At 43.6% G+C, this 21,244-nt stretch overlaps 1 long non-coding RNA gene across 1 annotated transcript; it reads left to right on the forward strand.

The window, feature by feature from the left end:
• The first annotated feature begins 18,964 nt into the window (after nt 1-18,964).
• LOC135903580 (uncharacterized) lies at nt 18,965-21,244 on the forward strand. The gene is made up of 2 exons (XR_010564849.2): nt 18,965-19,732; nt 21,138-21,244. It is a non-coding gene; the product is annotated as an uncharacterized lncRNA (long non-coding RNA).

Consider the following 21,244-nt stretch of genomic DNA (forward strand, 5'->3'; position numbering starts at 1 on the left):
TACAGAGAAAGGTAGGTGGCGGGTGATAATGTTATGGTACAATGAGATACTATATACACGTTGTCCAATATGCGGATGCGCACTGTAGACGCAATACACGTAAGAGCAATTTTGTCCATACAAAAAGTAATCTTGTCACAAAAAGTTATTGCGTAAACACATTTCGCACTGACTGCACGTCTCACAGCTTCTAGAGGCGATTGTCTAAACCAGTCTCCCTTAAAAAGTTCAAAAGTGATTTTATGGCGCGTTGGGCACAGTGAGCACTCCTCCACGCGTCCAAAAGCTTTTCTTCTGAAAATGGGCGGGGGTCCAAACTGTCACCAGTATATTTGAGTGTTCTTCGTTCGGCCGCATATTGAGGGCACACGCAAAGTACGTGGGCTATTGTCTCGAGAGTGTGACAGACGCTACATTCAGGGTCCCGTGCTTGTCCAATCTTGTGAAGGTATCGGTGGGTGTATGCCACACCCAACCGTAATCGATGAATGAGTGTTTCCTGGCTTCTCCGCAACCGAAGTGGAAGCCGGAATTGTAATCCAGCGTCAAGTCTATGGAGAGAGAGATAGAGAAAGGCAAAGGAAAGACAGGGAGGTTAACCAGAGATTATCTCCGGTTGGCTACCCTGTTCTGGGGGAAGGGAAAGGGGATGCAATAGGTGAGAAAGAAAGAAGGAAAAAAAGGAAAAAGAAAAACAACCTAAGCACACACACGCACGTACACACGAACTATTTCTGTGGGCACTGTCACGCAACCCGCAAAGGCATTCCTAGTCTTACGCAGTGTCACCGTACAGTCCTGCGCCACACAGTGTACTGTCACAATTTGTCAGAAAGTCCCGTGTCTTTCAAGTATCGCAGCAGCGCCTTCATAGCGGATCGCGCTGATGTTCGCGTAGGCCAGGTTCCAAGGATCTTGTCTTCTGTCATTGGGCGCTTGTCCAGTTTGTCTAAGGTGGCTGAGAGGACAGTTCTTTGTAGGTTAAAACGAGAGCACTGACAAAGAAGATGCTCGATCGTTTCGTTGCACCCGCAGAAGTCACACAGTGGGCTGTTGGCCATTCCGATAAGGAAAGAGTAGGCATTTGAAAATGCTACTCCAAGCCATAGACGGATAAGAAGGGTGCAGTCACGTCGTGGAAACTCGGACGGAATATGGAGCCGTGAATTAGGGTCCAGAGTATGGAGGCGTGCACTTGTGAAATCGGATGAATTCCACTGGGCTAATGTCAGGTCACGCGCAAGTGTGGCAAGTTTTTTCGCTGCGTCGGCTCTCGAAAGAGGAATGGCAACGCAGTTGACGCCGTCATGGGCAGATCGGGCAGCTGCGCCTGCTCGATCATTGCCATGTATGCCACAGTGACTAGGCAACCACTGATATATTATATCGTGTCCTTCGTCAACTAGTCGATGGTGGACTTCTCTGATCTCTGCGGCGAGCTGCTCATGTGATCCATGGCGCAGTGCTGAGAGTACACTCTGTAGGGCTGCCTTGGAATCACAGAAGATTGACCATGCCTGGGATGGTTCCTACTTAATAAAATGAAGAGCCGCACGCAGGGCTACGAGTTCAGCAGCTGTCGTTGATGATACATGTGACGTCTTTAGCTGTATCTTGACGGATCTTCTTGGTATCAGCACAGCGGCAGCTGCGCTTGCAGATGTAACTGAACCGTCGATGTAAACGTGTACGCGGCCACTGTGCACCTCATGTAAATGTTCTAACGTGGCCTGCTTAAGGGCAAACGAGGACATGTTGGCTTTCTTCATGATTCCTGGGATGGTGAGGCGTATGGTAAGTCTATGGAGGCGCTCTTGTCGATGTTCGGGGTTGTCCCAATGTCGCGCTGTAGAAGTTTTAATGGAGGTATGGAGCAAGGCATTAATGTCATACCGGGAAAAAATGAATTTTTATAATGGTTCCGTCAGTGTGCGCCTTTTTTGCTTCCGCGTCAGCCTGTTTTTTTTCAGCTATTCCGCAATGGCCAGGAATCCACTGCAGCACGATGGTATGCCCGGAATGAGACGCCTCAGCAAGCAAAGACATGATGTCATAAACAAGACATATTGACAAGACATACAAGACATAAACATATTTGTTTATTTTTATGTTTATTTCTTTGTTTCCACAAGCAAGGAGGTACATGGTTGTGGCGGAAAAGCAAAGGGAAAAAAGCTGCGGAGAAAGCAGCTTGACTGGCCCCAGGTTCCGTTTACAATGGCAGCAGCAGGGCAGGTGAGAAACATGTGACTCATGACACGCATATCCTGATATTCATGTCCTAACGTACCATTTATGTTCGTCATACACTCTTGTCATACTACGCCAAGTATGGTACGTACCAATTTAACGAAATGACCATGAGAGCACCAAGGCCTAGGCGGCTGTTTCATGACCAACATGACGCACATGTCATAACATTCATCTCATGAACGATCATGTATGTTCGTCATACATTCTTGCCATACTATACCAATTTTGGTACATACCATTTTAACGGTATGAGAGCACCAAGACGTGGGCGGTGGTATAGATAGATAGATAGATAGATAGATAGATAGATAGATAGATAGATAGATAGATAGATAGATAGATAGATAGATAGATAGATAGATAGATAGATAGATAGATAGATAGATAGATAGATAGATAGATAGATAGATAGATAGATAGATAGATAGATAGATAGATAGATAGATAGATAGATAGATAGATAGATAGATAGATAGATAGATAGATAGATAGATAGATAGATAGATAGATAGATAGATAGATAGATAGATAGATAGATAGATAGATAGATAGATAGATAGATAGATAGATAGATAGATAGATAGATAGATAGATAGATAGATAGATAGATAGATAGATAGATAGATAGATAGATAGATAGATAGATAGATAGATAGATAGATAGATGTAATGTGTAATTTATCATGCTATTCAATCTCCTGCCGATCATGTCATGCTTAACAAATCTTTCAAAACTACTGTAACTGGTCCAGGAAGTGGCAAGTGAAGATCAATTTAGTACAGATGTTTATAAGTCCTTTTCTCTTCATCGTGTGCGCTACGCACTGCTCCTAAAGAAACTAACCTTTTGATCTATATAACGCTAGTTAAAATTTTCAAAAGCTTCAATAACGAGACAGCATAAGAATAAACCGCATATAGTCGGTTCTGTCACTCATATAATTGCTGATGAGTTGCAGTGCTGGTTTTGAGTCATTGAAGACATGTCCACTTCTCGAGACTCTGTTGCAGTGTGCAGCGAACTGCTTCTCGAACTCCGGTCAATTCAGCTGCGCTGTAGACGACGTCCTGTGTCCTATCTTGAACCGTTGTGCGATCCCCATTCCTGGCACCGTGTAGGCCGCCGCGGAAGAGGTCTGTGTCACAGAACCATCTATAAAAACATGTTCGTAATATCCATACTTGTAAGCAATGTATGATAGCGCGAAATGCTTGAGTCCAGCAAGCGGCATCTTCGACTTCTTCGTTATTCCAGGGGTTGAGAGTCTCACCGTTGGCTTTGCCATCGTCCAGAGTGGAACTTCAGGTATGTCATACGGTTCGAAGTCCGACGGCAATAAGTCTTGCTGCGACAACATGGGTTCCGAGTAGGCGGACACAGGCCGTACGATTTGTGACGTTCGTGAGTTGATGATTCCTGTGTCTAGTCAATCGCCGTAATGTTCCGTGTAAAGTCCGAGTGCGCTAGGATCCGATTGAGTACCGCGCGGCGCATGCTGTGTATGGGTGCGAGGAAATGCGTGTGACGGGGGGGGGGGGGGGGGGAGGGGGAGCACGTGGTAAAGTGATCAAGTGCACGTGACGGGGTGGAGGTGAGCGGGCGTCTCCACGTCTAACCCGACTGTGGCTGCGCATTGCTGTCCGCGTGGCTGAGTGCATACGCGGTCGACGCGCTGTATCTTGAATATATCTTGTGTTAGGTGCAAATCCGAGTCAGGATGGCTCGTGGCTTCATGCACTTTGCGTTTACGCGCGTCTAGTAGCGTAGGTCGCGATATATCAACTTTCCGCGAAGTGGTGAAGTGAGAGGACGCGGTCGCTTCCCCCTGCCGGTGCTCTATATAACAGAGTGTTTGTGGTCATCGAGTGAAATCTTTTGTCCGGCTGTGGGCGCCTGACACCATTCTTGTTGATGTAATTAGTAAGCGAATGTTAACTGCAATATATGCGGTTAGATAATATTACGAACCTTACTTCGTCTAGTTATGTAATACTTTACTTTCGCTATCAATGCTTTGCCTTTCGAGCAAAACTGCGACTTCTTTCTTTTTTCGTTTTCTTGTTTTTATTTATGGTCCTGAAGTAAACATCAAGTCATTATTAGGCAAGTTCGCGAATATTAAGGCCGGTATACAACGTCGTATATATCTATCCGATTCCAAGGTGTTTGAATAATGTCTACGACACCATATCAGGGGGGGGGGGGGTGTAAAGGGGAGCGGCTGACCCTTTAATATTTTATGCACTCCTCCCCCTTCCCAGTCACCCACCTCTTTGCAGCACGGAATACCAAGGGATGGACTAACCTCCTGTTCCCCCAACAAATAATGAGAACGATGCTCCGACTCTCTTCTCAACAGAAAAAATCTTGGCACGGCCTCTGGACGTTCTGTGTTGTCCAGTAAGCTTACAAAGGGATTCGTGATGAGCAGCCGAAGGAGGCTGCATCTAAAGATTAATTCCGTGTTAAAGGACCACACAGTTGCTCTATATAAGAAAAAGATGGAATCTCCAAGACGCTTTCTTTAGATAGCAGACGAAAAACAGAAGCAAGACACGCAAGGTCTACACGCCTCTCGTTAGCTACATGTCCTTAGCTAGTGCTACGACCTTTCTTTGAAGGGCAAGTGAGACGTCATTTCTGTTATCTCTGTGACTTTGACAGAGAGGCGGATTAGCAGCAAATCAGAGGTACAGACAAGTTATACGACCTTCCAGACCGCAGGGAAATCTTTTAATATATCACACACCTGGTGGCGTGCGAAGCGCGGCGTGCTCGAAAATCCAATTGCCACATATGATTCATAACGCTAGTAATAAAACACTCTGGTTGTTTCAAGCAGAAAAAAAAAGAACACGAATTGCGCAACGAGTAAGGCTATTGCTCTGAGCGTAAGCGTATTAATTTTTTTTAAATATTTTACTCAATACATAAATACTGGGGACACACACGCACACAGCAGCGCTGGTGGCGCTATCTTGTGACACTGACGTCAACTAGAGACCACAGAAATATAATTGCGACCACCGTGTTCTACATATATGGTGCAACGGTGGGCTTATATAGAAGTATACGCTGTAGGTGACCGGAAGTCACAAATTGGGTGCGAACGCGCCGCTTTTATGAGCTTAATCCTGCAGTCTCAGTGCGCTCTTTTCTTCTTCTCAAAGCGAAGCTTTCTTTGCCTTTTCCGTCGAGTTTCCCACTGCTGTTGCTGCTGTCCGGCACACCGCGTCGGGGGGTGGTTCAGGGCGTGTATATACATGGAAGAAGCGTGGCAGAGAAGAAAAGAGGCGGGAGGAACTCGTTTGGACCGCACCGCATCGAATGTGCACAATTCCCTCTGGAGCTCCCAGGTCGTCGTCACATTAGCCTCTTGACGGCTGTAATCATCTGCGACACCCCCCCCCCCCCCCCCCCGCAAGCGCTTACCTTTCTACCAACGTGCAAATCCGGAGGGCAGCTAGAGAGAATGAAAGAGAGGAGGAGAAAGAGGAGGCAGAGAATGGGTAGAACCGACGCAGTCGCGAAAGTAGTGAATAACAGCCTTGTCACTCTTCGCTCGCAGTTCCCATACAGATACAAGTTGGGGGGGGGGGGAGGGGGGACAGATAGGGAAAATGTGACGTGACAAGGCAAGGAAACGCTGGATAAACTGAAGTTAAAGGCATGGTACGGTGCGTTTATGCTATTTCTGAAAAACAAAACCACGCAAATATGTTTAGCGGACAACTTACGCAGGCGTACGGAAGTGGAGCCGCATTAATTAAATCGCACCGCAAGGTCTAAGTGGCACAAAGGAAGCTGTAGCACGTCAAATCAACGCTTCTGTGCCCGCCGCGATAGCTTTGTGGCTATGGCGCTGTTCGAGGTCGCGGATTTGACCAAGACAGCCGCATTTAGACGGAGGCGAAATAGACGCTCGCGCACTTTGATTTAATACATGTTAAAGAACAACACGGTGCCAAAATTAATTCGGAGTGCGGCACTACGTTCTGCCTCATAATCCGATTGAGGTTTTGGCACGTGCCGCTTCATAATCCCATTCAAGTTTGATGCTTCTGCCACAATTCGATGCACCATGTGATGCAATGACAATGTTCAACCCTCTCAGAGGTTATGAAATATGGCGCAAAACAACGCTTCAAGCAAACACCTCTCTTTTTGTGTTTTATGCGCTAAGAAGTCAAAAGCAGTGGTGCACGCAAGGTTACGTTTAACAACAACTCACCACTCTCGTGTTGGACAAAACGTTGCAGAAATTAAACATGCGCTGTCAACATCACAGCTAATCACCGTCAGTCGAAGCAAACAGCGCAGAAAGCTTCGCTTACATATATTCCCACAGTGCGTGGGATCCGTATATTTTTTTCCCCTTTTTTTCTGACATTCCCATCAACTGCGCCCTAACACTGCAACATTATCGACTGGAAAGAAGACAATATCCACTACCTCATCCAAAATTAAGCAAGAAAGAAGACACCACCTTCCGCAGACTACAAACAAATACATATGTCCATGGAATTATCATGCACCGGATGCACCCCACCAAATTCTCATACCTATGCCGATTTTGTGATGCACCAGACACCCTCCAACAAAAGGTGTCAGTGTGCCCACAGCGCGGGAAATACAGTCAAGATGAAGTTTCAGAACTACTGCAAGCCATCGAAGAAACGTGGGAGGCAATATTGACTGCACAGAGCCTAGAGGATCAGCGAAGTCTGGTGGACCTGACTGGGTCCGCGGCATTAGCCAACGGCTTTCTGGATTGAGAGAGTCGCCCACATAGGGCGAAGAAAGAATACTTTCTCGTTGTTTCACACAATAAAAGTTTATTCCTTCCCTTTTTTTTCTTTTTTCCCGCTTTCTTGCACTCGGTATTGGTAAGGCAGAAGGGCCACAAGTGCGGAATACCGGTGACGGCTCTACCGTGAAATGTATGTACCATCCCACATGACGTCATAATTTATGACACCATCTGATAAGCGATAGTTAACTTATCAAGGTGTATCAAGGTGCCCCAAATTATATAGTAATTAACACTGTGAGATGCCTCAAAACAGGTGGATTTCTCCAGTAAAATGTCAGGACGAGGTGCACATAAGAATTCCAGTTGTCAGGTTGCAGACGTCGCAAGAGCATTTGCGCCAGAGTTACATTACATTGAAACGACATATTTAGTTGATTGAAACTGAGAAATTTGGTAACTCTTGCTGTGAGTGGAGGCCTTTGTAAGGCAGAAAGGACACAACAGCGGATTATCGACGATGATGCCGCCATGAAATTTGTGCAGCAGCCCACCGTGATGTCATAACTCATAACACCTCCTGTTCCACGCTACTATTAATAATAAAAATAAGCACCCGCATATCGTTCGGAAGAATATAAATGTTTAACCCGGCAACTTTCCTGCGTAATTTATTCTTCAAAAATGATCCCTAATGCGGAAATTTACTGCGCAAGCTGTGACATCAGGCTTGCTTAATCGCTGCCTTGTGCAGACGCGTAAGCTAAAGAGAATAGCTTGACTTCATTTCTCTCTGCTAATCATCGGCTGGATTCAGGCCTTCAAAAAATGCAAATAAAATTGGAATGGGTAATTTTACGAGTGTAAATTGATTTAACATCTCTCTCTCTCTCTTCTTTTTTTCTTTTTTTTTTACTAGGATGACCATGTAAGGAGACGATGGCCCCAGAGAATTATACTGGGTACTTCTTGTCCCATGAGAGAAGTAGGGATATGTAACGGACGTTCACACTGAAATTAAAAGGTGTGCCTACACCAATAGACAGTCGCAAACACCTACCAAGGCGTACATTAGCCAAGCAAATGCAAACAGAGCTGTGAAAGAAATGTGAAAGAATTTAAAGTGATTTAGCATTTCTCTTTAGTATACCTTGCCAAAAACCAACCTCTGTCGTTCTATAAATAATACCAACGCCACTCGTGCAAGGTTAATATTATTAGGTGTGTAGGACCTTACATTTCTTATTGCCGTTATATCTGAAGTTGCTGCTACACGCACAGTTTTAATGACGTCAAACGTCGCGATGACGATAACTGATTGTGAACGCAATAAGCTTGTTTTACTGTACTAACATAATCAAAAATGATATTTAATGGGTAACCGTTTTGAAAGTAACACTAAAGCATTACTAGGTATGCCCCATGAACAAATATTTCAGTTTATTTCAGAAATGCGTCTTTCATGTGCAGCCGTAAGTGCTAACATTGGGAGTGAGCGTACGCATTCGATGGCCGTATCAGTTTTGAGAATGCAATGCACCTAAGATGGCAGTGTGTTCTAAGGTCATTAAGTACAGTAGTGAACAAAAAGATATTACATTTTGCATTTGGTTTCTGCGAGTCAAACTGCTCAGTATGTTGGTGCTCCGTTATGCCAGACTGCTAGCTAACATATATAGGGCAGTGGTTTCTTGAACACGCACTTGCCGTCCTACTTCATTCACACCGCACAGCACAACTCCCGTGCACATAATATGCGTGTTTCAAGAATGCAATGCAAGAAAACCGTAATATCAAATGGTAGCGAAAATGCGTGCGCGCCGGTGAGAGAAATTCCAATGAGAGGCGGGGACGTTGACCGAGCAACAGGTTTGGCATGCCACTACAGGATTAATATGTAACAAGAGATCGAAGTACAAGAGAAAATTTAAAAACAAAACACGCACACGTATCCACTCGCAAAAAAGCTCGGAAAGGGGCAGCTGTGAGCACAATGAAATTAACAAAGTGCAAAGTAGAGCTCTAACGCACTGCCAGTAAATAATGTTATCCGTACCTCTCCTTTCGGCTGCACCACAGAAACTGATAGCATTTTTATTTATTAACGGTGCCATAAAGCTGCACTTTCCACGTTGTTCATTTAGTGGTGCTCATTGCTGCCCCTTTCCGAGCTTTTGTGCGAGTGGATGCGTGTGCGTTTCCTTTTTTTTTTCTCATCCTTTGATCTATTGCTATAGAGGGGTGTCCCACGTAATTTTAGCTAAACTTTATAAATACGCAAATGCCACTTAACTGAACAGAATCAAGGTAATGTTGTTTGCCGTCGCTTGTAGATACTCAGATTATGTTTCGCATACCGCCTAGTTAGATCGTTAGTCTTAATTAATTATTCAACTTCGCAATTATTATAATTAGATGAAAAGTGTCAATGAGAACATTGTGGAGCAGCATGAAAAACTCCCGATACAGCTTTCTGTTTGCTCAACACGTGCTACATAAAAGTGTTTTTCTAAGCGTGAAAGAAGCTCGTAAAAGTACGCAAAGTGCCTTGAGCGGCCAGTCGCGCGGCAATTTTGCGTGTATTCGCGGGTTTCTTTCACGCTCGGGAAAAACACTTTTATGTAGCACGTATTGAGCAACAAAAAGTTGTATTGGGCAAACAACATTATCTTGATTCTGTCCAGCTACGTGGTATTTGCATATTCTTAGAGTTTGGCTAAAGTTAGCTGGGAATAATGATCCCGCTTGCCAAACCTTTTGCTCTGGCAACCACCCCACCTATCATTAAAAATTATTTCACCGGCGCGCACGTATTTTCACTATACTGTTTGACATTACGGTTTCTTTGCGATTAATTCTTGGAATACGCAAATTATATGTACGGTGGTTAGGATATATGCGGTGCGAATAAAGTAAGATGGCAGTGAGTCTTCAAGAAAGTATTGCCCTAGGTTAGCTAGCAGTCTGGCATAACGCAGTACCAACATTCTGAGCTGTTTAGCCCACAGGAACCAAATGCACAATACCATGTGTTTTTGTTCACTGCTGTATATTCGCGTGGCACTGCGTGAATCGCATTAAACTTTGAGGCGTTAAGCACTTAGTCATTTTTGTTATCGTATGGCACGGGTGTTAATTCCTTTCTCTATCTCACTCTCTCTCTCTCTTGCTTTAGTATCCCTTAAGCATTCAGTTCCACCAGTAACCAAAGTGCGATGGTTGAACAGACAAACGTACACTTCATCCATGCGTAACAAACAAATGGGAAGCTTGCGCTCGCTTGAGACCAATCATACCTCTTTCGCTAAGTCATCCGAGGCACGAACTTGACCGTTCAGAAATCTGAGCGGGCCTCGGCAGCTTTCGGTGTGGAGAGAAAACGAAACTAGACACCGAAGATGACCCACATATCGGTTACTGCATACTGCACGTAACTGCAACTTCCGGCTTCCGTTCCTCCTCTCCGCCCCGTCCTGCTTAGCGGTCCGGAAAAGCTGGTCACTTTACGCTAGAGGCCAACTGATTGACTCCCACCTGTACGTATTTTTGTTTACAGTGTCCCAAATACTCAGGGACCAGATTCCACGCAGACTCCACTTCCTGTGACACTTGGGGGACTCACAACTTTTCCTGTTCTTTCATGCATGAAACACACGTGAAAGAAAATTCGCTTTAGAATGCATGCACGCCAACGAGACCATGCTGCCATCTTGTAGCGCGTCGAATACAACTAAGCGCAACTATAATAAGCACGATGGAACACACGCTCTGTTGGGCTCTTTCGTCCCTTTGTCTGGTGTGTGCTATCAGGGTTATTAGTTATACTCAGTTATACTCGACGCATTACAAGATTAACGAACACCAACTTTTCAAATCTACAGGTGGGTGTAGGTATACTTACAATATCTCTTATTGCAGTTCACATTTTCAAAGTTCACCATCTCAATCTTTCCCCCGAGTAGTATAATCCAAAAAGCAAAACACGTGTTTTGACGGGCGCAACCACTCGGTAGGCAGGACAGTGTGAGTTATGAGCGGAGTGCCTTCAATATTAGCAAGACGGCGTCTTATAAAGCAAGGGTGTTGTGTTGCAGCTATGGAAGGGTCACCATTTGTGGCAACGAAACCGGAAGTGCTACTGCATGTCTTTCTGAAACTTTTATTTTCAACGACAGTGTTAAGTTCCCAGTAAAGATTTGTTAATACTTACCGTATGCACTCCAAACTCTATGTTACTCAGGCGAAAACCTTTCTAGGTTCATGGGGAAGTTTGTGTCAGCAGACCTGACCGCCGGAGTGTCCGCCGAAGCGTCATGACGCCATATGAAGACAGAATAGAGACAGATTAAAGAATGAAAAATGATTGATAGTGACAGTTAGTGAATGATAACGTTATAATAGATATTGGTAGAGGTCAGTAATGACTAGTAATGACTAATAATGACTACTAATGACTTTCAACGAGTACTAATGACTCCGAAATGACCAACATGTCTAACGACGGCTTGTAATGACCACAATTGACTAGAAATGTCTAGTAATTAGCGGTAATTACTAACGTGACTACTAATGACTTGTAATGAGTACTACTGACTACAAAATGACCAATATTTCTAATGACGGCTTGTAATGACCACAATTGATTACAGATGACTAAAAATGCTTACTGGTGAGCAGTAATGACTAATAATGACTGAAATGACTTGTAATGACTAGTAAAGACTAAGAAATGACCAATATGTGTAACGACAACTTGTAACGACTACAATTGATTAGAAATGACTACAAATGCTTAGTAATGACCAGCAGTGACATAATGACTAAAATAACTTGTAATGACTGTATAATGACTATGATATGACCAGCACGTCTGACGACGGCTTGTAATGACCACAATTGATTACAAATGACTAAAAATGCTTAGTAGTGAACAGTTATGACTAATAATGACAGAAATGACTAGTAATGACTACGAAATGACCACTATGTCTAAAGACAACTTGCAACGACTACAATTCATTAGAAATTACTAAAAATGTTTAGCAATGACCAGTAGTGACTAATAATGACGGAAATTACTTGTAATGACTACGAATGACTATGATAGGACCAACATGTCTAACGACGGCTTGTAATGACCACAATTGATTACATATGACTAAAATGCTTAGTAGTGAGCGGCAATGACTAAAAGAAAGAATAGAAAGAGAAAGAGGCGAATGATAAGAGAAAGAAGAGTAGGCTTTCGCTGTTCGCCTCTTAAGGGAGATCTTAAGAGACCCTGTAATTTTTTTGTGTAAATTTCCTTCTCACGGTCACGGTCGCCTGTGAGTAATTGACCTAGATAAACGTACTCCTGCGCAAAACCTAGAGGCTGACTGGCGATCAGGAATTCTTGTTTCCTTGCTAGGCTGTTAAACATTACCTTTGTTCTTCTGAATATTAATCTTCAACCCGACTCTTGCACTTTCTGGCTTAGGGTCCTCAATCATTTGTTGTAATTCATCTCCAGTGTTGCTGAACAGGACGATGTCATCTGCAAACCGAAGGTTGCTTAGATATTCGCTGTTGATCCTCACTCCTAAGCCTTCCCAGTGTAGTAGCTTGAAAACTCCTTCTGCACATGCAGAGAAAAGCATTGGAGATATTGTGTCTCCTTGCCTGAGTGCTTTCTTGATAGGAAATTTTCTGCTTTTCTTGTGGAGAACCCAGGTAACTGTGGAATCTTTGTAGATATTTCCTAACATATTCACGTATGCCTCCTGTTCTCCTTGATTACGCAATGCCTCCATGACTGCTGGTATCTCTACTGGCTTAAATGCCTTTTCATAATACATGAAAGCCATAAAGAGAGGCTGATTGTACTCCGCAGATTTCTCAGTTATCTGATTGATGACATGGATGTGACCCATTGTAGAATATCCCTTCCTGAAGCCAGCCTGTTATCTTGGTTGACTGAAGTCAAGTGTTGCCCTGATTCTATGGGAAAATATTTTGCTGAATATTTTACACAATACTGAAATCAAGCTAATGGGCTCATAGTTCTTCAATTCTTTAACGTCTCCCTTCTTATGGATGAATATAATGCTGGCATTCTTGCAGCCCTCAGGTACACTTGAAGTTGTGAGGTATTGGGTACAAAGAGCCGCATGCTTTTCAAGCACAATATCTCCTATATCTTTGGTTAAATCGACTGTTATTTCATCTTCTCCTGACACTTTCACAGGTACATGTCTTGCAACGCCATTGCAACTTCTTCGCTAGTTGTACAGAATGTCGCAACTATCACGCACCAAGACTTAAAATATGCAAATGTAGCGTAGATGGACAGAACTTGTGGGGTTCTCCTCCCGTACTCTTGGGACAAAGGAACGACAACACAGTAGTGCAAACGCTCACAAGGGCATTTATTGCACTTTTCATAGATCAATGCCTGCTAGCCGAGTTCCTATCCACAAAACATGCCGATGGGCGCGCGACAAATCTAGAAGTCCGACTCACCGCGACCGGATAGCGAGCGAATATGTTCGCCCCATGCTAGATCCCTAACGCCTGGTCGTTCGCGCGTACGGTCACACGAACGGTGGCGCGCTAGAAGGCGGCCACGCGAGACGGTCTCGCAGAAGCATGGATTGGCGCGCGCGCGGGACGTCCGGCGCGTTCGCCACTCCGCCGCTCAAGACAAGAGCCTTTCTTTCCCGCGCCTAAGTAACCCCGCCGCAGCGCAACACTAGCGCCATCTCTCGCACTGCACTTCAACCACTCCGACCGCCGCGGGCGCCAGATCACACGGCGGGCGAAGCCGCCTTGCAGGAGACGAGCTATGCGGGAAAGCTGTATCGGGATTTTTTTATTGCGAAAGCAATACTGCTCGAGGTTTCCACTCTTGGCCGTCGTCCCGGAAAATCCGCCATTGACCTCTAGCGTGACCTATATGTGACGTCATACCAGCTGTGGAAAAGCGTGGCTCCAACTCGGCTCGTCGCGATCGTCCCAGCGAATCCTCCATGCTGCAGCTGCGCGCCGCTGCCGCGAGGGGCGCTCGCTGTACGCGACGTCATGCAGCTTGGTGAAGAGCTTGGTGGCGCAACCCACCGCCCCGTTCCAAAGGGGACGCTCATAACATCCATCCATCCGTCATGCCAGCTGTGGAAAAGCGGTCCCTCAACTCGGCTCGTCGCAGTCATATGTCGCAGTCGTCCCAGCGAATCCTCCACGGTATGTCGGATGATGTGTATAAGGTGAAGCTGCAACGATGTGCTGCAGCTAAGAAGTGGCGGCGTGCGGAAGAAACGGATGAAGAGTGGGAACAACGTTTAGCTAAACGGCGTGCATCTTATGCAGCCAGGCGAATGCGTTCAACATCTCTTGATCTGGGTGTATCTACAAGTATCATGCATGCTCTCAATGCTGACGCGACTTTGGCTACACCTGATCGTTCGACAGCAAGCCTTATGGATGCTTTAAATGGCGACGAGACTGCATCTACACGTTCGATGAGCAGTATGGAACTCTATAACCTGAACAGAAGATTGCTTTCGCAATCCACTAGGCTTAGCCAAGCTAAGCCTCTGCCAATTTTCATGTTGCTCCACAATTTTCTCATTGCCACTTTTCATCTAATTATGATATTCGAAAAGTTGATTAATTAATCAAGACTAATTATGCAGTTAGGCAGAATGCAGAAAGTAATATGAGTATCTCCAAGTGACGGCAAACAACATTAACTTGGTTCTGCGCAAGTACGTGGTATTTGCATAATTTTAAATTGTGGTGTGTGATAGGACACCCTGCATGAGCGGTGACTTTTACACAATGCATTACAACAGCCCTCCTACGATGAAAGTCTACAGTGTCAGACAACTAACAAACACTAATAAACTAAATATATATATTGCTCATAAAGTCGCGTTATTCAATAAAACAAATACACCAACCGGAACAGCTAAGCACACATGCCAACACAAATTGCTTCGTTTTAAACACCAGGGTGTGCGGCACTTTCGCCATTCATGAATAGTTTGGAGCGTTCATACTCGCTTCACCGCTTCACTGCCTTAGACTCGTCAAACCTTGTATGGTTTTATGGCACTAAAAGCTTAGGATCATTTTTTTTTTTCATTCATGGCTTAGCCTACCATTATCCCTTAACATATCTTTGAGAACGCCAATGAAAAATACCTACAGATGAATCCCAAGCTTTCACATCCAGAGTACTACACCAAGCAATTTTGGCGAATTTAATCGAGGTAGCGGAGCGATAGATGACGGGAAACACACAACGATATAACGCGCTTGGCCAGTTCGTCATTGTAACGGCCATCACACGTCCGCGGTATATCCGGCCAATCCTTAGGCAGAAGACACGCAGACCCCGTCACAATGTGCGCGTTGGCTTCTCCGAGAGGCACGTCACTATTACACTTATTGAGCCCCACAGTGATAAAAACTTAAATGCAAGGCGAGGCCCTGTCGCTATATCTCAGTGGGCTTCAATCAACATAACCATTCAAATTACATTGACACAGATGAGGTAATTGGAATACGTATTTATTAAGCAAGGAACGACGTAAGCAGTATCGCTTAAGTCCGAAAATGTGACAGTGTCAGGTTCCAGTTACACTGACCTACTTAGTAACTTAAACATTTTTCGCAAAAATTTTTCTCCTATCAAGATGGAACTGCGTTTCTCATAAATAAAGAAATATGTGGAACAAAGCTATAGATGCCTGCAATGAACACAATGGAAAATGTCCCATTCATTGTTCTGGTGAATTGTTTCTGGCGCGCTGTTTCAAACAAGGGATCTCTGGACCACAGTGATAGTTATGCTGCAGTTGGTTCAATCCGCCAAACTTTGGAGAAGATAATGGACATAACACATGCCCACTGGGTAGGATCACCTGATATTCGGGTGGTGTGAGCAAAAATTACCACCGCTTGCGATTCTTGCCATTTTACTTCGTTTCATTGTCTCGAGAGAGATAGAGAACGAGATTTATTTGCAACAAAAAAGAAGAAAACATTCGATCATCCTGCTCACAGGTAAGTATACATTATCGGCGCACATTTAGAATAGTGGACCAGGTAGAAAGGGATTGTAGAAGAGGCACTGTTTGAATTATTGCACTGTTCCAGTGTTTAGTCCTCTTCTTCCTTTACAGGATGTGGTATGCTCTCCTATTACCGCACCCCCCCCCCCTATTCCTTTTGTTCTCAATAAATTATCCATTCATATCGACTGGTGAATACGCAATGTTTCTTTCCTTTTACGAGCAATCGTTAGAGTTGACGTATTGCAGAAAGTTTCCCCATTGAACGTGTAGCCAAATTCGATGGAATCCGGCGGGTGACGATATGCATGTATCTTTGTCACTACATGGGAGGTACTGCACCAGGATTGCCGAAATTTAAGTCACTGTTGCATACCAGGGCATTTTCTGCGTTCGGAAGTGTACCTGCACCACTTTCACTACAGTCGCCCTTGCTTTATCAGCAGGCCCAATTAAAAATCCAGCCTTTAATTGTCCCATGAAAAGCGTTTAACTCACTCAGCCACACTTCAAATAGTGCTGGCGGTTTCGCGATTGCAGTACTGGTAAACGATAACACAAACTGCACCTCTTTTTTTTTTTAGCCAGGTGAGACAGAGCACACTGAAAAATTGAATAAACACACCATTTCTTATAGTCATATTATTTTATACGAGGAAAGAAAATATGTCAGACAGGCGCTGTGCGCAAGTGGAAGCATAAAATATCCTGATTTGGGACATCCCAATAAGAAAGAATGGGGAGACTCTACGCATGGACTCTTGTCGCAAATTAAGGAACAATGACACAGGAAAAAAAACTGTTTCACTGCTGCGCGAAGACTCGGGGCCAGTTATTTGCTTCAAAACTTCTGAACTCTTTATTTCCTTCTCTTAATAATGTGTACCGTTTTTGTGGATGACTCCATGTGAAATTCGAACACGTAAACTTAAAAAGAACCCTGAAATAAGCATTCAAGCGCGATTGTAGACAGTATTATAAGTGAAATCAAAGTAATATACACCTGTGCATGCTGTATAACGCGAGCAACAGAAAACCAGCGGTAAAATATTGCTACAAAGTGGACTTAAGGGAATGAATAAGCAACTGAGGCAGGCAAATCATTGGAATTCGCACGTATAAAATTGGTTTACTAGACCTGAGAGAGATGTGGACGAAAACCTCTGAGCCTTTATCTTGCAATGGGCTCAATTAAAATGATAATTATTATTATGACGACGATGATGCTGACGAGGACGAGCCAATGCTGCTTCCGAGCAGTGCTCCTTCGTTGCGGCATCACATGAAGCATGGATTCTATGCCGTGAAGCCTGCCTTGCTAAAAATGAAACGCTCACCAGCATGACCTTGGAAATGGGTAGTTACTACGGTTGCTACAACAACTTACAACGATTGCTTACTGCAAAGCGGCGACTTTCTGATCTTTTGATCATGTCGCCGACGGCGAGTGTTAAAGGATGTGTCGAACTAGCACGACCGGACGGTTTTCGTGCAGAGAGGAAATGTAAGAAGGTCAATTAGATGCACAGACCAGTGGTGTAGAGGAATTGTATAAAAGGTGTTTTTTTTTTTTTTTAAGGCGAAAGCCTTTCTAGGCTCATGGTGAAGTTTGTGTCAGCAGACCTGACCGTCGGAGTGTCCGCCGAAGCGTCATCACGCCATATAAAGACAGATTAAAGAGAGATTAGAGAATGAAAAACGATTGATAATGACAGTGAATGATAACGTTATAATAGAGATTGGTAGAGGTTAATGATGACTAATAATGACTACTAATGACTCCGAAATGACCAATACACCTAATGACGGCTTGTAATAACCACAATTGATTATAAATGACTAGAAATGTCTAGTAATTAATAATAATGACTCAAATGACTACTAATGAGTTGTAATGACTACTAATGACTACGAAATGACCAATATATCTAACGACGACTTGTAATGACCACAATTTATTACAAATGACTAAAAATGCTTTCTAGTGAGCAGCAATGACTAATAATGAGTGAAATGACTTGTATTTACTAGTAATGACTATGAAATGAATAATATGTCTAACGACAACTTGTAATGACTACAATTGACTAGGAATTACTAGAAATGCTTAGTAATGACCAGTAATGACTAAAATGACTTGTAATGGCTACTGATGACTATTATATGACCAAAATGTCTAACGACGGCTTGTAATGACCACAATTAATTACAATTTACTAATGATGCTTAGCAGTGAGCAGTAATGACTAATAATGACTGAAATGACTTGTAATGACTAGTGGTGACTACAAAATGACCACGTTGTCTGACAACTTGTGACGACTACAATTCATTAGAAATGACTAAAAATGCCTAGTAATGAGCCCCACATGAAAATGGGCTCTGAATTTCGAGCTGGAAATGGTCTTTCCAGCCAGGTTTCCAACTGGAATCAGCCCTTCCAGCTAGAAATTTTCCAGAGCCAGCTGGAAATGGCACTTTCCAGCTTGAAGTGGGATCCACCTCAGCTGGTTTTTCAGCTGGAAGCAGCACTGCCAGCTGGAAGTTTTCCAGCTTCAGCTGGAAACAACTGGATACAGCATTTTTTAGCTGGAAACAGCGCTTCCAACTGGAAACAACTGGATGGAGCATTTTCCAGCCGGAAGTAGAATCTATCGACTGGAAAGTGGAGCTTCCCACTTGCATTAAGACATTTTTTGTATCTGCAACATGCCCATATTTAGCCCAAGGTGGTGTTTGTATAAGAACGAAGAGCTTTTACTCTTGCAGCAGCAAAAAAAAAATTATTTTTTTTCGTTTGTGTTGACAACAATCGTAATTGCATGAACTGCATGGAAATGCTCGTCACTCCGGGTACCTTTGATCGCGATCGGGATCGATAGCAATCTAAAGTGTCCTGTGTGATCGAGTTGCCAAAAAAAATATATCTCCAGGAAAAACTGCCACTTTTATTGAACCTTGCTTGTAGCAAACAAAAGCGACGCGCTCTTGGTCGACACTGAGTTATCTTGCTACATTGTCGACGTCGTCTAGCGAGGAGCTTGCCCGATTGGTCATGATGAGCCGTTGCACAAACGGCTAGTGTTTACAGCATAGCAATTCCTTCTCTAACAAAAAAGAGCCTTAACACGTGGCACCTTCAGCAGTTCAGGCTGCAATGACCGCTGCTCCTATTTTTTCCTGTCTGCACGACGCCGCTACAATCGCCGCCATATTTGTTGAATACTTAGGAGCTTTAGTCTCGTATCTTGTCTTGATCTGCTCTTTTGACACTAATAATAATATAATAGCGTGTTATTGCAATATCAGTATTTCTCAGAAAAGCTCGGGTTTTTATTTTTTACAGCAGCATTACAAAGGCAGGCCGAATATAAAAAATGTCACGACGCCACGGGGCCCTAGTTTCGCACAGCACATGGCGGAGACTGTCACGGCGAGGCAATTTTGCGAGACAACGAGTCTCTCTCGGGTGTGCGTGTGATCAAGTTTTTGTGAGGAACCTGCATGATCTTGCGCATGAAGTAATTATTTTTGGACAGTTCCTTCTCTGGACGGTGTTACAAGTACAGGCAAGCGGCTATCAACGGTTGTTATTGCTGTACTTTGTGGTGTTGTGATTCACCAGTGCGGATCGAAGAGCACAGTTTTCTCCAGCCCAGATTCTACAATTTGGAGGTAATTATTTCACTTGCTTATGTTTTGAGCGTAAGTTAATGTTTATTTTTATCCTGTATGTTGGCACGCTTGAGCATGATATCATAGGTCCCTGCTGTACGTGATGTTCGTATACAGGTTGATCATTTTTTTGTTTTGCGGAATTTGGTAGAAATGGCCTGTGGCAGATATAATTCTTGTCGCTGAGCGGAATTATTCGAAAAGGTGGACATTATTAGCATGCGAAATCGAAAGACATCTTCAAGTAATTAGCAAAAATTGACAAATTAACTTATTACCTTGCTGCGCACATTGCAATGTACGAATTGTAGCCTGTGAGTTTGCAAGATGGATCCACCTTAAATGAATTTCCAGAATTACATCAGTTTCGATATATTATATTCTAAAGTGTGAGACGAATAAGTGGGCGTTCCAGTTACTTTTGTGCTCCAATACATAAAAGAGCGTTTTGTTAAAAAAGTAAGTAGACCAACAGTGCACTTTTACGACGAGTTTGATGACATATTTCTAACTGGTGTCATTCTGGAAAGTAAGTCCAAGTGGATACGCCTGGCAATCTCAATGGCTACAATTCGTAGATTGCGATATGTGCCGTAATGTAATAAATTAGGAAGTTCATTATTGAATTTTTTAAAATTAGTTCAATATGTGTTCCGATTTTTCGTGCAATAATCTCCTCCTCTGAAGGATCCAGCTCAAGGACTAGAATTACGGTATCTTCAACAGGCGATTTGTTAAAAATTGCATAAAACTTAAAATTATCACGCAGCATATGTGAAGTGCTTGCCAGTTTGCGTAAGCCCCTTTTGTCTCCAATAGCCCACTTGAATATATTGCCGTGCAGTGTTTGTGCCCAATGTTGCACATACGTACGTCTATTAAATACCAGTGGGTATATGTCAATCTGCCCAACGCAGTAGAAGCACATTTATGGCGTGCTTTCACTGCAAGTGCGTGCTCGCAAACACGTTGCGTCGAATGGCAGGCATTTGAATTGGTGCAAAACAACAATAACACAAAAAGATTGGCCCTCAAGCTCCTGTGTTATTCAGCAGAGAAATGCTTCTTGGGAGGCTGTTGAGTTACATCACACGCCTAGTTCAAAATACAAATGAGCTCATTTGAATTCTATTTGCACTATAGCCACAGTCAATGGCGCTAAACAATTTAACAATCATTGCATAGCGTCTGCAGCTCAAGTTGAGAGCCTCTTGAGAGCTCAGGTTGAGGCCTTGCGCCACATAAACTGTAGAAGGGTCTATGATAAAGGTAAACTGTGGTACTGTCCAAAGGCTGTTGATACAATCCACGTGATTTTGGTAAAGGTCACTGTTTACTAGAACTGAGTGGATTAAAGTGATGATTGTTTTAAAGTTCAGTCACTATGTCTAAATATTTTTTTCAGATGGGGTACAAGGAGAAGTGCAAGTGTATTCCACATCTTGAGGGAGATGCAAGATATGCTTCCGCAATCCTTGCTGCAAGTGTTCAAATAAATGGTTGCAAGTTTCA

The sequence above is a fragment of the Dermacentor albipictus genome, chromosome 1 (genome assembly GCF_038994185.2).
Source record: "Dermacentor albipictus isolate Rhodes 1998 colony chromosome 1, USDA_Dalb.pri_finalv2, whole genome shotgun sequence".
In the NCBI taxonomy this organism is placed as follows: domain Eukaryota; kingdom Metazoa; phylum Arthropoda; class Arachnida; order Ixodida; family Ixodidae; genus Dermacentor; species Dermacentor albipictus.